The sequence below is a fragment of the Genypterus blacodes genome, unplaced genomic scaffold (genome assembly GCF_046128005.1).
Source record: "Genypterus blacodes isolate CSIRO-AG114 ecotype Tasmania unplaced genomic scaffold, CSIRO-AGI_Gbla_v1 ptg000111l_1, whole genome shotgun sequence".
Lineage (NCBI taxonomy): Eukaryota > Metazoa > Chordata > Actinopteri > Ophidiiformes > Ophidiidae > Genypterus > Genypterus blacodes.
In genome coordinates this window covers 5,422,142-5,438,596 of record NW_027466915.1, presented here as the reverse complement: position 1 = coordinate 5,438,596, position 16,455 = coordinate 5,422,142, and positions in this window count along the sequence as shown.

Sequence of the window (16,455 nt, the reverse complement as noted above, 5' to 3'; positions counted from 1 at the left end):
AATTTTGGAAAAAAGTTGATCCGTAATTCATCAATTCTTGTAACTAAAGAAAACTTGAAAAGCCCATGTCTGTGACAAGGAAGGAGATAGAGAGCTACAATTTCAGACGCAGCATCCAGACAGAGATGCCATCAATTTGTGTAAATTTGGGACAAATTGGGGAATATTGAAAATTTTGGAAAAAAGTTGACCCCCGGGTCATCGATTTTTGAAACTGGAGAAAACTTTAAAAGCCCATATCTGTGACAAGGAAGGAGATAGAGAGCTACAATTTCAGACGCAGCATCCAGGCAGAAATGCCATCAATGTGTGTAAATTTGGGGCAAATTGGGGAATATTGAAAATTTTCTAAAAATGTTGACCCGAGTCATCAATTTTTGAAACTGGAGAAAACTTGAAAAGCCCATATCTGTGACAAGGAAGGAGATAGAGAGCTAAAATTTCAGACGCAGCATCCAGACAGAAATGCCATCAATTTGTGTAAATTTGGGACAAATTGGGGAATATTGAAAAATTTTCTAAAAAAGTTGACCCGCGGGTCATCGATTTTTGAAACTGGAAAAAACTTGAAAGGCCCATATCTGTGACAAGGAAGGAGATAGAGAGCTAAAATTTCAGACGCAGCATCCAGACAGAGATGCCATCAATTTGTGTAAATTTGGGACAAATTGGGGAATATTGAAAATTTTCTAAAAATGTTGACCCGTAATTCATCAATTCTTGTAACTAAAGAAAACTTGAAAAGCCCATGTCTGTGACAAGGAAGGAGATAGAGAGCTACAATTTCAGACGCAGCATCCAGGCAGAAATGCCATCAATGTGTGTAAATTTGGGGCAAATTGGGGAATATTGAAAATTTTCTAAAAATGTTGACCCGGGTCATCAATTTTTGAAACTGGAGAAAACTTGAAAAGCCCATATCTGTGACAAGGAAGGAGATAGAGAGCTAAAATTTCAGACGCAGCATCCAGGCAGAAATGCCATCAATGTGTGTAAATTTGGGGCAAATTGGGGAATATTGAAAATTCTCTAAAAATGTTGACACGGGTCATCAATTTTTGAAACTGGAGAAAACTTGAAAAGCCCATATCTGTGACAAGGAAGGAGATAGACAGCTACAATTTCAGACGCAGCATCCAGGCAGAAATGCCATCAATGTGTGTAAATTTGGGGCAAATTGGGGTATATTGAAAAATTTTCTAAAAATGTTGACCCGCGGGTCATCGATTTTTGAAACTGGAAAAAACTTTAAAAGCCCATATCTGTGACAAGGAAGGAGATAGAGAACTAAAAATTTCAGACGCAGCATCCGGACAGAAATGCCATCAATTTGTGTAAATTTGGGACAAATTGGGGAATATTGAAAATTTTGGAAAAAAGTTGATCCGTAATTCATCAATTCTTGTAACTAAAGAAAACTTGAAAAGCCCATGTCTGTGACAAGGAAGGAGATAGAGAGCTACAATTTCAGACGCAGCATCCAGACAGAGATGCCATCAATTTGTGTAAATTTGGGACAAATTGGGGAATATTGAAAATTTTGGAAAAAAGTTGACCCCCGGGTCATCGATTTTTGAAACTGGAGAAAACTTTAAAAGCCCATATCTGTGACAAGGAAGGAGATAGAGAGCTACAATTTCAGACGCAGCATCCAGGCAGAAATGCCATCAATGTGTGTAAATTTGGGGAAAATTGGGGAATATTGAAAATTTTCTAAAAATGTTGACCCGGGTCATCAATTTTTGAAACTGGAGAAAACTTGAAAAGCCCATATCTGTGACAAGGAAGGAGATAGAGAGCTAAAATTTCAGACGCAGCATCCAGACAGAAATGCCATCAATGTGTGTAAATTTGAGGCAAATTGGGGAATATTGAAAATTTGGGCAAAATGTTGACCCGGGTCATCAATTTTTGAAACTGGAGAAAACTTGTAAAGCCCATATCTGTGACAAGGAAGGAGATAGAGAGCTACAATTTCAGACGCAGCATCCAGACAGAAATGCCATCAATTTGTGTAAATTTGGGGCAAATTGGGGAATATTGAAAATTTTCTAAAAATGTTGACCCGGGTCATCAATTTTTGAAACTCGAGAAAACTTGAAAAGCCCATATCTGTGACAAGGAAGGAGATAGAGAGCTACAATTTCAGACGCAGCATCCAGGCAGAAATGCCATCAATGTGTGTAAATTTGAGGCAAATTGGGGAATATTGAAAATTTGGGCAAAATGTTGACCCGGGTCATCAATTTTTGAAACTGTAGAAAACTTGAAAAGCCCATATCTGTGACAAGGAAGGAGATAGAGAGCTACAATTTCAGACGCAGCATCCAGGCAGAAATGCCATCAATGTGTGTAAATTTGGGGCAAATTGGGGAATATTGAAAATTTTGGAAAAAAGTTGACCCCCGGGTCATCGTTTTTTGAAACTGGAGAAAACTTTAAAAGCCCATATCTGTGACAAGGAAGGAGATAGAGAGCTACAATTTCAGACGCAGCATCCAGGCAGAAATGCCATCAATGTGTGTAAATTTGGGGAAAATTGGGGAATATTGAAAATTTTCTAAAAATGTTGACCCCGGTCATCAATTTTTGAAACTGGAGAAAACTTGAAAAGCCCATATCTGTGACAAGGAAGGAGATAGAGAGCTAAAATTTGAGACGCAGCATCCAGACAGAAATGCCATCAATTTGTGTAAATTTGGGACAAATTGGGGAATATTGAAAATTTTCTAAAAATGTTGACCCGGGTCATCAATTTTTGAAACTGGAGAAAACTTGAAAAGCCCATATCTGTGACAAGGAAGGAGATAGAGAGCTAAAATTTGAGACGCAGCATCCAGACAGAAATGCCATCAATTTGTGTAAATTTGGGACAAATTGGGGAATATTGAAAAATTTCTTAAAATGTTGACCGGCGGGTCATCGATTCTTGTAACTAGAGAAAACTTGAAAAGCCCATGTCTGTGACAAGGAAGGAGATAGAGAGCTACAATTTCAGACGCAGCATCCAGGCAGAAATGCCATCAATGTGTATAAATTTGGGGCAAATTGGGGAATATTGAAAATTTTCTAAAAATGTTGACCCGGGTCATCGATTTTTGAAACTGGAGAAAACTTGTAAAGCCCATATCTGTGACAAGGAAGGAGATAGAGAGCTAAAATTTCAGACGCAGCATCCAGACAGAGATGCCATCAATTTGTGTAAATTTGGGACAAATTGGGGAATATTGAAAATTTTCTAAAAATGTTGACCCGGGTCATCAATTTTTGAAACTGGAGAAAACTTGAAAAGCCCATATCTGTGACAAGGAAGGATATAGAGAGCTAAAATTTCAGACGCAGCATCCAGACAGAAATGCCATCAATTTGTGTAAATTTGGGACAAATTGGGGAATATTGAAAATTTTCTTAAAATGTTGACCCGCGGGTCATCGATTCTTGTAACTAGAGAAAACTTGAAAAGCCCATGTCTGTGACAAGGAAGGAGATAGAGAGCTACAATTTCAGACGCAGCATCCAGACAGAAATGCCATCAATTTGTGTAAATTTGGGACAAATTGGGGAATATTGAAAATTTTCTAAAAATGTTGACCCGCGGGTCATCGATTCTTGTAACTAGAGAAAACTTGAAAAGCCCATGTCTGTGACAAGGAAGGAGATAGAGAGCTACAATTTCAGACGCAGCATCCAGACAGAAATGCCATCAATGTGTGTAAATTTGGAGCAAATTGGGGAATATTGAAAATTTTGGAAAAAAGTTGACCCCCGGGTCATCGATTTTTGAAACTGGAGAAAACTGTAAAAGCCCATATCTGTGACAAGGAAGGAGATAGAGAGCTAAAATTTCAGACGCAGCATCCAGACAGAAATGCCATCAATTTGTGTAAATTTGGGACAAATTGGGGAATATTGAAAATTTTCTAAAAATGTTGACCCGCGGGTCATCGATTCTTGTAACTAGAGAAAACTTGAAAAGCCCATGTCTGTGACAAGGAAGGAGATAGAGAGCTACAATTTCAGACGCAGCATCCAGACAGAAATGCCATCAATGTGTGTAAATTTGGAGCAAATTGGGGAATATTGAAAATTTTGGAAAAAAGTTGACCCCCGGGTCATCGATTTTTGAAACTGGAGAAAACTTTAAAAGCCCATATCTGTGACAAGGAAGGAGATAGAGAGCTACAATTTCAGACGCAGCATCCAGACAGAAATGCCATCAATTTGTGTAAATTTGGGGCAAATTGGGGAATATTGAAAATTTTCTAAAAATGTTGACCCGGGTCATCAATTTTTGAAACTCGAGAAAACTTGAAAAGCCCATATCTGTGACAAGGAAGGAGATAGAGAGCTACAATTTCAGACGCAGCATCCAGGCAGAAATGCCATCAATGTGTGTAAATTTGAGGCAAATTGGGGAATATTGAAAATTTGGGCAAAATGTTGACCCGGGTCATCAATTTTTGAAACTGTAGAAAACTTGAAAAGCCCATATCTGTGACAAGGAAGGAGATAGAGAGCTACAATTTCAGACGCAGCATCCAGGCAGAAATGCCATCAATGTGTGTAAATTTGGGGCAAATTGGGGAATATTGAAAATTTTGGAAAAAAGTTGACCCCCGGGTCATCGATTTTTGAAACTGGAGAAAACTTTAAAAGCCCATATCTGTGACAAGGAAGGAGATAGAGAGCTACAATTTCAGACGCAGCATCCAGGCAGAAATGCCATCAATGTGTGTAAATTTGGGGAAAATTGGGGAATATTGAAAATTTTCTAAAAATGTTGACCCGGGTCATCAATTTTTGAAACTGGAGAAAACTTGAAAAGCCCATATCTGTGACAAGGAAGGAGATAGAGAGCTAAAATTTGAGACGCAGCATCCAGACAGAAATGCCATCAATTTGTGTAAATTTGGGACAAATTGGGGAATATTGAAAATTTTCTAAAAATGTTGACCCGGGTCATCAATTTTTGAAACTGGAGAAAACTTGAAAAGCCCATATCTGTGACAAGGAAGGAGATAGAGAGCTAAAATTTGAGACGCAGCATCCAGACAGAAATGCCATCAATTTGTGTAAATTTGGGACAAATTGGGGAATATTGAAAAATTTCTTAAAATGTTGACCGGCGGGTCATCGATTCTTGTAACTAGAGAAAACTTGAAAAGCCCATGTCTGTGACAAGGAAGGAGATAGAGAGCTACAATTTCAGACGCAGCATCCAGGCAGAAATGCCATCAATGTGTATAAATTTGGGGCAAATTGGGGAATATTGAAAATTTTCTAAAAATGTTGACCCGGGTCATCGATTTTTGAAACTGGAGAAAACTTGTAAAGCCCATATCTGTGACAAGGAAGGAGATAGAGAGCTAAAATTTCAGACGCAGCATCCAGACAGAGATGCCATCAATTTGTGTAAATTTGGGACAAATTGGGGAATATTGAAAATTTTCTAAAAATGTTGACCCGGGTCATCAATTTTTGAAACTGGAGAAAACTTGAAAAGCCCATATCTGTGACAAGGAAGGATATAGAGAGCTAAAATTTCAGACGCAGCATCCAGACAGAAATGCCATCAATTTGTGTAAATTTGGGACAAATTGGGGAATATTGAAAATTTTCTTAAAATGTTGACCCGCGGGTCATCGATTCTTGTAACTAGAGAAAACTTGAAAAGCCCATGTCTGTGACAAGGAAGGAGATAGAGAGCTACAATTTCAGACGCAGCATCCAGACAGAAATGCCATCAATTTGTGTAAATTTGGGACAAATTGGGGAATATTGAAAATTTTCTAAAAATGTTGACCCGCGGGTCATCGATTCTTGTAACTAGAGAAAACTTGAAAAGCCCATGTCTGTGACAAGGAAGGAGATAGAGAGCTACAATTTCAGACGCAGCATCCAGACAGAAATGCCATCAATGTGTGTAAATTTGGAGCAAATTGGGGAATATTGAAAATTTTGGAAAAAAGTTGACCCCCGGGTCATCGATTTTTGAAACTGGAGAAAACTGTAAAAGCCCATATCTGTGACAAGGAAGGAGATAGAGAGCTAAAATTTCAGACGCAGCATCCAGACAGAAATGCCATCAATTTGTGTAAATTTGGGACAAATTGGGGAATATTGAAAATTTTCTAAAAATGTTGACCCGCGGGTCATCGATTCTTGTAACTAGAGAAAACTTGAAAAGCCCATGTCTGTGACAAGGAAGGAGATAGAGAGCTACAATTTCAGACGCAGCATCCAGACAGAAATGCCATCAATGTGTGTAAATTTGGAGCAAATTGGGGAATATTGAAAATTTTGGAAAAAAGTTGACCCCCGGGTCATCGATTTTTGAAACTGGAGAAAACTTTAAAAGCCCATATCTGTGACAAGGAAGGAGATAGAGAGCTAAAATTTCAGACGCAGCATCCAGACAGAAATGCCATCAATGTGTGTAAATTTGGGACAAATTGGGGAATATTGAAAAATTTCTAAAAATGTTGACCCGCGGGTCATCGATTCTTGTAACTGGAGAAAACTTGAAAAGCCCATATCTGTGGAAAGGAAGGAGATAGAGAGCTACAATTTCAGACGCAGCATCCAGGCAGAAATGCCATCAATGTGTGTAAATTTGGGGCAAATTGGGGAATATTGAAAATTTTCTAAAAATGTTGACCCGGGTCATCCATTTTTGAAACTGGAGAAAACTTGAAAAGCACATATCTGTGACAAGGAAGGAGATAGAGAGCTACAATTTCAGACGCAGCATCCAGGCAGAAATGCCATCAATGTGTGTAAATTTGGGGCAAATTGGGGAATATTGAAAATTTTCTAAAAATGTTGACCCGGGTCATCAATTTTTGAAACTGGAGAAAACTTGAAAAGCCCATATCTGTGACAAGGAAGGAGATAGAGAGCTACAATTTCAGACGCAGCATCCAGACAGAAATGCCATCAATTTGTGTAAATTTGGGGCAAATTGGGGAATATTGAAAATTTGGGGAAAAAGTTGACCCCAGGTCATCGTTTTTTGAAACTGGAGAAAACTTTAAAAGCCCATATCTGTGACAAGGAAGGAGATAGAGAGCTACAATTTCAGACGCAGCATCCAGACAGAAATGCCATCAATGTGTGTAAATTTGGGACAAATTGGGGAATATTGAAAATTTTCTAAAAATGTTGACCCGCGGGTCATCGATTCTTGTAACTAGAGAAAACTTGAAAAGCCCATATCTGTGGAAAGGAAGGAGATAGAGAGCTAAAATTTCAGACGCAGCATCCAGACAGAAATGCCATCAATTTGTGTAAATTTGGGACAAATTGGGGAATATTGAAAAATTTTCTAAAAATGTTGACCCGCGGGTCATCGATTTTTGGAACTGGAAAAAACTTGAAAGGCCCATATCTGTGACAAGGAAGGAGATAGAGAGCTAAAATTTCAGACGCAGCATCCAGACAGAGATGCCATCAATTTGTGTACATTTGGGACAAATTGGGGAATATTGAAAATTTTCTAAAAATGTTGACCCGTAATTCATCAATTCTTGTAACTAAAGAAAACTTGAAAAGCCCATGTCTGTGACAAGGAAGGAGATAGAGAGCTACAATTTCAGACGCAGCATCCAGGCAGAAATGCCATCAATGTGTGTAAATTTGGGGCAAATTGGGGAATATTGAAAATTTTCTAAAAATGTTGACCCGGGTCATCAATTTTTGAAACTGGAGAAAACTTGAAAAGCCCATATCTGTGACAAGGAAGGAGATAGAGAGCTAAAATTTCAGACGCATCATCCAGACAGAAATGCCATCAATGTGTGTAAATTTGAGGCAAATTGGGGAATATTGAAAATTTGGGCAAAATGTTGACCCGGGTCATCAATTTTTGAAACTGGAGAAAACTTGAAAAGCCCATATCTGTGACAAGGAAGGAGATAGAGAGCTACAATTTCAGACGCAGCATCCAGACAGAAATGCCATCAATTTGTGTAAATTTGGGGCAAATTGGGGAATATTGAAAATTTTCTAAAAATGTTGACCCGGGTCATCAATTTTTGAAACTCGAGAAAACTTGAAAAGCCCATATCTGTGACAAGGAAGGAGATAGAGAGCTACAATTTCAGACGCAGCATCCAGGCAGAAATGCCATCAATGTGTGTAAATTTGAGGCAAAATGGGGAATATTGAAAATTTGGGCAAAATGTTGACCCGGGTCATCAATTTTTGAAACTGTAGAAAACTTGAAAAGCCCATATCTGTGACAAGGAAGGAGATAGAGAGCTAAAATTTCAGACGCAGCATCCAGACAGAGATGCCATCAATTTGTGTAAATTTGGGACAAATTGGGGAATATTGAAAATTTTCTAAAAATGTTGACCCGTAATTCATCAATTCTTGTAACTAAAGAAAACTTGAAAAGCCCATGTCTGTGACAAGGAAGGAGATAGAGAGCTACAATTTCAGACGCAGCATCCAGGCAGAAATGCCATCAATGTGTGTAAATTTGGGGCAAATTGGGGAATATTGAAAATTTTGGAAAAAAGTTGACCCCCGGGTCATCGATTTTTGAAACTGGAGAAAACTTTAAAAGCCCATATCTGTGACAAGGAAGGAGATAGAGAGCTACAATTTCAGACGCAGCATCCAGGCAGAAATGCCATCAATGTGTGTAAATTTGGGGCAAATTGGGGAATATTGAAAATTTTGGAAAAAAGTTGACCCCCGGGTCATCGATTTTTGAAACTGGAGAAAACTTTAAAAGCCCATATCTGTGACAAGGAAGGAGATAGAGAGCTACAATTTCAGACGCAGCATCCAGGCAGAAATGCCATCAATGTGTGTAAATTTGGGGAAAATTGGGGAATATTGAAAATTTTCTAAAAATGTTGACCCGGGTCATCAATTTTTGAAACTGGAGAAAACTTGAAAAGCCCATATCTGTGACAAGGAAGGAGATAGAGAGCTAAAATTTCAGACGCAGCATCCAGACAGAAATGCCATCAATTTGTGTAAATTTGGGACAAATTGGGGAATGTTGAAAAATTTCTTAAAATGTTGACCCGCGGGTCATCGATTCTTGTAACTAGAGAAAACTTGAAAAGCCCATGTCTGTGACAAGGAAGGAGATAGAGAGCTACAATTTCAGACGCAGCATCCAGGCAGAAATGCCATCAATGTGTATAAATTTGGGGCAAATTGGGGAATATTGAAAATTTTCTAAAAATGTTGACCAGGGTCATCGATTTTTGAAACTGGAGAAAACTTGTAAAGCCCATATCTGTGACAAGGAAGGAGATAGAGAGCTACAATTTCAGACGCAGCATCCAGGCAGAAATGCCATCAATGTGTGTAAATTTGAGGCAAATTGGGGAATATTGAAAATTTGGGCAAAATGTTGACCCGGGTCATCAATTTTTGAAACTGTAGAAAACTTGAAAAGCCCATATCTGTGACAAGGAAGGAGATAGAGAGCTACAATTTCAGACGCAGCATCCAGGCAGAAATGCCATCAATGTGTGTAAATTTGGGGCAAATTGGGGAATATTGAAAATTTTCTAAAAATGTTGACCCGAGTCATCAATTTTTGAAACTGGAGAAAACTTGAAAAGCCCATATCTGTGACAAGGAAGGAGATAGAGAGCTAAAATTTCAGACGCAGCATCCAGACAGAAATGCCATCAATTTGTGTAAATTTGGGACAAATTGGGGAATATTGAAAAATTTTCTAAAAATGTTGACCCGCGGGTCATCGATTCTTGTAACTAGAGAAAACTTGAAAAGCCCATGTCTGTGACAAGGAAGGAGATAGAGAGCTACAATTTCAGACGCAGCATCCAGGCAGAAATGCCATCAATGTGTATAAATTTGGGGCAAATTGGGGAATATTGAAAATTTTCTAAAAATGTTGACCAGGGTCATCGATTTTTGAAACTGGAGAAAACTTGTAAAGCCCATATCTGTGACAAGGAAGGAGATAGAGAGCTACAATTTCAGACGCAGCATCCAGGCAGAAATGCCATCAATGTGTGTAAATTTGAGGCAAATTGGGGAATATTGAAAATTTGGGCAAAATGTTGACCCGGGTCATCAATTTTTGAAACTGTAGAAAACTTGAAAAGCCCATATCTGTGACAAGGAAGGAGATAGAGAGCTACAATTTCAGACGCAGCATCCAGGCAGAAATGCCATCAATGTGTGTAAATTTGGGGCAAATTGGGGAATATTGAAAATTTTCTAAAAATGTTGACCCGAGTCATCAATTTTTGAAACTGGAGAAAACTTGAAAAGCCCATATCTGTGACAAGGAAGGAGATAGAGAGCTAAAATTTCAGACGCAGCATCCAGACAGAAATGCCATCAATTTGTGTAAATTTGGGACAAATTGGGGAATATTGAAAAATTTTCTAAAAATGTTGACCCGCGGGTCATCGATTTTTGAAACTGGAAAAAACTTGAAAGGCCCATATCTGTGACAAGGAAGGAGATAGAGAGCTAAAATTTCAGACGCAGCATCCAGACAGAGATGCCATCAATTTGTGTACATTTGGGACAAATTGGGGAATATTGAAAATTTTCTAAAAATGTTGACCCGTAATTCATCAATTCTTGTAACTAAAGAAAACTTGAAAAGCCCATGTCTGTGACAAGGAAGGAGATAGAGAGCTACAATTTCAGACGCAGCATCCAGGCAGAAATGCCATCAATGTGTGTAAATTTGGGGCAAATTGGGGAATATTGAAAATTTTCTAAAAATGTTGACCCGGGTCATCAATTTTTGAAACTGGAGAAAACTTGAAAAGCCCATATCTGTGGAAAGGAAGGAGATAGAGAGCTAAAATTTCAGACGCAGCATCCAGACAGAAATGCCATCAATGTGTGTAAATTTGAGGCAAATTGGGGAATATTGAAAATTTGGGCAAAATGTTGACCCGGGTCATCAATTTTTGAAACTGGAGAAAACTTGTAAAGCCCATATCTGTGACAAGGAAGGAGATAGAGAGCTACAATTTCAGACGCAGCATCCAGACAGAAATGCCATCAATTTGTGTAAATTTGGGGCAAATTGGGGAATATTGAAAATTTTCTAAAAATGTTGACCCGGGTCATCAATTTTTGAAACTCGAGAAATCTTGAAAAGCCCATATCTGTGACAAGGAAGGAGATAGAGAGCTACAATTTCAGACGCAGCATCCAGGCAGAAATGCCATCAATGTGTGTAAATTTGAGGCAAATTGGGGAATATTGAAAATTTGGGCAAAATGTTGACCCGGGTCATCAATTTTTGAAACTGTAGAAAACTTGAAAAGCCCATATCTGTGACAAGGAAGGAGATAGAGAGCTAAAATTTCAGACGCAGCATCCAGACAGAGATGCCATCAATTTGTGTAAATTTGGGACAAATTGGGGAATATTGAAAATTTTCTAAAAATGTTGACCCGTAATTCATCAATTCTTGTAACTAAAGAAAACTTGAAAAGCCCATGTCTGTGACAAGGAAGGAGATAGAGAGCTACAATTTCAGACGCAGCATCCAGGCAGAAATGCCATCAATGTGTGTAAATTTGGGGCAAATTGGGGAATATTGAAAATTTTGGAAAAAAGTTGACCCCCGGGTCATCGATTTTTGAAACTGGAGAAAACTTTAAAAGCCCATATCTGTGACAAGGAAGGAGATAGAGAGCTACAATTTCAGACGCAGCATCCAGGCAGAAATGCCATCAATGTGTGTAAATTTGGGGAAAATTGGGGAATATTGAAAATTTTCTAAAAATGTTGACCCGGGTCATCAATTTTTGAAACTGGAGAAAACTTGAAAAGCCCATATCTGTGACAAGGAAGGAGATAGAGAGCTAAAATTTCAGACGCAGCATCCAGACAGAAATGCCATCAATTTGTGTAAATTTGGGACAAATTGGGGAATATTGAAAAATTTCTTAAAATGTTGACCCGCGGGTCATCGATTCTTGTAACTAGAGAAAACTTGAAAAGCCCATGTCTGTGACAAGGAAGGAGATAGAGAGCTACAATTTCAGACGCAGCATCCAGGCAGAAATGCCATCAATGTGTATAAATTTGGGGCAAATTGGGGAATATTGAAAATTTTCTAAAAATGTTGACCAGGGTCATCGATTTTTGAAACTGGAGAAAACTTGTAAAGCCCATATCTGTGACAAGGAAGGAGATAGAGAGCTAAAATTTCAGACGCAGCATCCAGACAGAAATGCCATCAATTTGTGTAAATTTGGGGCAAATTGGGGAATATTGAAAATTTTGGAAAAAAGTTGACCCCAGGTCATCGTTTTTTGAAACTGGAGAAAACTTTAAAAGCCCATATCTGTGACAAGGAAGGAGATAGAGAGCTACAATTTCAGACGCAGCATCCAGACAGAAATGCCATCAATTTGTGTAAATTTGGGACAAATTGGGGAATATTGAAAATTTTCTAAAAATGTTGACCCGCGGGTCGTCGATTCTTGTAACTAGAGAAAACTTGAAAAGCCCATATCTGTGGAAAGGAAGGAGATAGAGAGCTACAATTTCAGACGCAGCATCCAGGCAGAAATGCCATCAATGTGTGTAAATTTGGGGCAAATTGGGGAATATTGAAAATTTTGGAAAAAAGTTGACCCCAGGTCATCGATTTTTGAAACTGGAGAAAACTTTAAAAGCCCATATCTGTGACAAGGAAGGAGATTGAGAGCTAAAATTTCAGACGTTGCATCCAGACAGAAATGCCATCAATGTGTGTAAATTTGGGGCAAATTGGGGAATATTGAAAATTTTCTAAAAATGTTGACCCGGGTCATCAATTTTTGAAACTGGAGAAAACTTTAAAAGCCCATAACTGTGACAAGGAAGGAGATAGAGAGCTAAAATTTAAGATGCAGCATCCAGGCAGAAATGCCATCAATGTGTGTAAATTTGGGGCAAATTGGGGAATATTGAAAATTTTCTAAAAATGTTGACCCGCGGGTCATCAATTTTTGAAACTGGAGAAAACTTGAAAAGCCCATATCTGTGACAAGGAAGGAGATAGAGAGCTACAATTTCAGACGCAGCATCCAGGCAGAAATGCCATCAATGTGTGTAAATTTGGGGCAAATTGGGGAATATTGAAAATTTGAAAAAAGTTGACCCCAGGTCATCGATTTTTGAAACTGGAGAAATTTTTAAAAGCCCATATCTGTGACAAGGAAGGAGATAGAGAGCTAAAATTTCAGACGCAGCATCCAGGCAGAAATGCCATCAATGTGTGTAAATATGGGGCAAATTGGGGAATATTGAAAAATTTCTAAAAATGTTGACCCGCGGGTCATCGATTTTTGGAAATGGAGAAAACTTGAAAAGCCCATATCTGTGACAAGGAAGGAGATAGAGGGCTAAAATTTCAGATGCAGCATCCAGGCAGAAATGCCATCAATGTGTGTAAATTTGGGGCAAATTGGGGAATATTGAACATTTTCTAAAAATGTTGACCCGCGGGTCATCGATTCTTGTAACTAGAGAAAACTTGAAAAGCCCATGTCTGTGACAAGGAAGGAGATAGAGAGCTACAATTTCAGACGCAGCATCCAGACAGAAATGCAATCAATTTGTGTAAATTTGGGGCAAATTGGGGAATATTGAACATTTTCTAAAAATGTTGACCCGCGGGTCATCGATTCTTGTAACTAGAGAAAACTTGAAAAGCCCATGTCTGTGACAAGGAAGGAGATAGAGAGCTACAATTTCAGACGCAGCATCCAGACAGAAATGCAATCAATGTGTGTAAATTTGGGGCAAATTTTGGAATATTGAAAATTTTCTAAAAATGTTGACCCGGGTCATCGATTTTTGAAACTGGAGAAAACTTTAAAAGCCCATATCTGTGACAAGGAAGGAGATAGAGAGCTAAAATTTCAGACGCAGCATCCAGACAGAAATGCCATCAATTTGTGTAAATTTGGGACAAATTGGGGAATATTGAAAAATTTCTAAAAATGTTGACCCGCGGGTCATCGATTCTTGTAACTAGAGAAAACTTGAAAAGCCCATGTCTGTGACAAGGAAGGAGATAGAGAGCTACAATTTCAGACGCAGCATCCAGACAGAAATGCAATCAATTTGTGTAAATTTGGGGCAAATTGGGGAATATTGAAAATTTTGGAAAAAATGTTGACCCCAGGTCATCGATTTTTGAAACTGGAGAAAACTTTAAAAGCCCATATCTGTGACAAGGAAGGAGATAGAGAGCTACAATTTCAGACGCAGCATCCAGGCAGAAATGCCATCAATGTGTGTAAATTTGGGGCAAATTGGGGAATATTGAGAATTTTCTAAAAATGTTGACCCGGGTCATCAATTTTTGAAACTGGAGAAAACTTGAAAAGCCCATATCTGTGACAAGGAAGGAGATAGAGAGCTAAAATATCAGACGCAGCATCCAGACACAAATGCCATCAATTTGTGTAAATTTGGGGCAAATTGGGGAATATTGAAAATTTGAAAAAAGTTGACCCCAGGTCATCGATTTTTGAAACTGGAGAAATTTTTAAAAGCCCATATCTGTGACAAGGAAGGAGATAGAGAGCTAAAATTTCAGACGCAGCATCCAGGCAGAAATGCCATCAATGTGTGTAAATTTGGGGCTAATTGGGGAATATTGAAAATTTGGGCAAAATGTTGACCCGCGGGTCATCGATTTTTGAAACTGGAGAAAACTTGAAAAGCCCATATCTGTGACAAGGAAGGAGATAGAGAGCTACAATTTCAGACGCAGCATCCAGGCAGAAATGCCATCAATGTGTGTAAATTTGGGACACATTGGGGAATATTGAAAATCTTCTAAAAATGTTGTCCCCGGGGTCATCGATTCTTGTAACTAGAGAAAACTTGAAAAGCCCATGTCTGTGACAAGGACGAAGATAGAGAGCTACAATTTCAGACGCAGCATCCAGGCAGAAATGCCATCAATGTGTGTAAATTTGGGGCAAATTGGGGAATATTGAAAATTTTCTAAAAATGTTGATCCGGGTCATCAATTTTTGAAACTGGAGAATACTTGAAAAGCCCATATCTGTGACAAGGAAGGAGATAGAGAGCTACAATTTCAGACGCAGCATCCAGGCAGAAATGCCATCAATGTGTGTAAATTTGGGGCAAATCGGGGAATATTGAAAATTTTGGATAAACGTTGAATCTCGGGTCATCGATTTTTGAACCTGGAGAAAACTTGAAAAGCCCATATCTGTGACAAGGAAGGAGATAGAGAGCTAAAATTTCAGACGCAGCATCCAGGCAGAAATGCCATCAATGTGTGTAAATTTGGGGCAAATTGGGGAATATTGAAAATTTTCTAAAAATGTTGACCCGGGTCATCGATTTTTGAAACTGGAGAACACTTGAAAAGCCCATATCTGTGACAAGGAAGGAGATAGAGAGCTAAAATTTCAGACGCAGCATCCAGGCAGAAATGCCATCAATGTGTGTAAATTTGGGGCAAATTGTGGAATATTGAACATTTTCTAAAAATGTTGAACCGCGGGTCATCGATTTTTGAAACTGGAGAAAACTTGAAAAGCCCATATCTGTGACAAGGAAGGAGATAGAGAGCTACAATTTCAGACGCAGCATCCAGGCAGAAATGCCATCAATGTTTGTAAATTTGGGGCAAATTGGGGAATATTGAAAATTTACTAAAAATGTTGACCCCGCGGGTCATCGATTTTTGAAACTAGAGAAAACTTTTAAAGCCCATATCTGTGACAAGGAAGGAGATAGAGAGCTACAATTTCAGACGCAGCATCCAGGCAGAAATGCCATCAATGTGTGTAAATTTGGGACAAATTGGGGAATATTGAAAATTTTGGCAAAATGTTGAACCGCGGGTCATTGATTTTTGATACTGGAGAAAACTTGAAAAGCCCATATCTGTGACAAGAAAGGAGATAGAGAGCTAAAATTTCAGACGCAGCATCCAGGCAGAAATGCCATCAATGTGTGTAAATTTGGGGCAAATTGGGGAATATTGAAAATTTGGGCAAAATGTTGACCCGTGGGTCAACGATTTTTGAAACTGGAGAAAACTTGAAAAGCCAATATCTGTGACAAGGAAGGAGATAGAGAGCTAAAATTTCAGACGCAGCATCCAGGCAGAAATGCCATCAATGTGTTTAAATGTAGGGCAAATTGGGGAATATTGAACATTTTCGAAAAATGTTGACCCGTGGGTCAACGCTTTTTGAAACTGAAGAAAACTTTCAAAGCCCATATCTGTGACAAGGAAGGAGATAGAGAGCTCAAATTTCAGACGCAGCATCCAGACAGAAATGCCATCAATTTGTGTAAATTTGGGGCAAATTGGGGAATATTGAAAGTTTTGGAAAAAAGTTGACCCCTGGGTCACCGATTTTTGAAACTGGAGAAAACTTGAAAAGCCCATATCTGTGACAAGAAAGGAGATAGAGAGCTAAAATTTCAGACGCAGCATCCAGGCAG